This window comes from Chrysochloris asiatica, unplaced genomic scaffold (genome assembly GCF_000296735.1).
Source record: "Chrysochloris asiatica unplaced genomic scaffold, ChrAsi1.0 scaffold00270, whole genome shotgun sequence".
NCBI classification, from domain to species: Eukaryota; Metazoa; Chordata; class Mammalia; order Afrosoricida; family Chrysochloridae; genus Chrysochloris; species Chrysochloris asiatica.
The window spans coordinates 888,204-890,101 of NW_006408788.1; the positions used below are offsets into that span (position 1 = coordinate 888,204).

The 1,898-nt window shown below is 46.4% G+C and overlaps 1 pseudogene; it reads right to left on the reverse strand.

Annotated features, from left to right (window-relative positions):
* Positions 1-601: 601 nt before the first annotated feature.
* On the reverse strand, positions 602-1,431 carry LOC102814672 (annotated as a pseudogene).
* Between the last annotated feature and the right edge of the window lie 467 nt (positions 1,432-1,898).

The window sequence follows — 1,898 nt, forward strand, 5'->3', positions numbered from 1 at the left end:
GTTGCTATGGGTCAGAACCGGATTGATGGCACTTAACAACAACAACAACAAAGTTTGAGACAAGGAGCCCTGGTCGTGTAGTGGATTATATGTTAGGTTGCTAACCACAAGGTCAGCAGTTTGAATCCCCTAGCTGTCCTATGAGAAAAAGATGAGGATTTCTGTTCATATAGATTTAAAGCTTAGGAAACCCTATACGGGGTCGCTCTGAGTCGTAACTAACTTGATGGTGAATAGCAACCATAGCAACAACAAAGTTTGAGACGGGGCAGTGGTGGTTTAGTGGGAGAATCTTATGTGAGAGACCCAGGTTCGATTCCTGACTAGTGCACTTCATGTATAGCAACCACCAATGTATCAGTGGAGGCTTCTATGATGCTCAGCAAGTTTCAGAGATGCTTCCGGAGTAAGATAGACAAGGAAGAAAAGCCTGGTGATTCTGAAAATCAGCTAATAAATCAGATTGGTTTTTGTTTTTTTATATATTATACAGCAATTTTATTTCTACAGAGTGGAGGTGTCTTATGTTTCCCCTTACATTACTGGGTCCTTGGGTCCTCAGCAGCATCACATGGTGCTTCAGCATTTGGCTTCAATATCTTTACTGGGGACCAAAGATGTTGGCATCGTGAAGGGTCAAACTGGCTACCAGCTGCTGAAAGTCACCCAGGCTCCATGGTGGGGGTGACAAATTTTCAGGGCCAAGAGATGACCTATTCTGAGGGCTTGAGGGTACAAGATTGAGAGAAAATGTCATGCAGGCTCAGGTTTGGAAGTTCCCATATTCTGTTCCCCAGGGGACCTGGATATCTGAGATTCCAAATCCCTGGGCCTTTCTCTTCCTTCCTTTACAAATACTATACTGTTTTTGCAAAAGCTGAGAGCTGTTTCTAATATAAATTTTAATATAACTGTACCCCTTAGCCTCCCTCATCTCTCTCTCTCCCAGCCCTAATTCATCTGGGGACCCAGTCACCAGCCTTTTCCTCTGTCCTTTTGGAGGCTGAATGAAGGTGAGGAGGAGATCAGTCTGGTACTGAGTCAGCCTCAGCATGGCGTGGTGTAGTGTCATCTCCTTTGCTACCTGATGGTTTTCCTTAGCTATGAGGAAAACCTTGGCCAAAGAGGACCCAGGCCTCATAACAGCAGCCCCAAGGCCAAGTTCTCCAGAGGGAGGGGCCACACAGCCTCCACTGGCAGCTCTAGCCCCTTTCACTCCACCAGTGTCCTCAAAGTGGTACCGCACAGCCTCTTCGCCCTGCACGTGTGCCCGCAGCTCCAGCTTCCTTGAACAGACTCTGGTCCCTCACACGATGGCAGAAAACTTCCTGATTGTCCGGAACTGGCCGGAGCTCACTGACATCAATGGCCCCAGAGGGAGGATCGCGGAGAAGGCGCCCTGAACAGTGGCTAGTCTCATGTGGGCTCCATGGGCCCAAGAGTAGAGATGGATACTAAAAGGGCTTAAAAGAATCCCACGTAGAGTGTGGGCGGGACCACGGGAGGTCAGGCAGCAACACCTCCCTCAGTTCCCTGGTGCCACCACCACCTCCGGTCTCCAGATTGTGTTTTAGAGATAGTTTATGTAGTTGGAATCAAACATTGTGATATGTGAATACTTTACTGTTTTTGCAAAAGCTGAGAGCTGTTTCTAATATAACTTCTTCCTTAGCAAACACTACCACGCTGATATTGTAAAAATTGTAGCACAATGTAACTAATGTTGTTCATTCAGTTTAGTGTCAACTTGCCTCAGCAATCTAGAGAATTTCAGGTAAACCCTCTCCTTGCTGACTTACTCCATGGTCTCTCTGACAAAACCTCCATCAGTCACTTTCCTTCCATAGAAGAAGAAGAAAGTAAAAACAAAAATGGCTTTCTCTTCTTCCATAGTGACA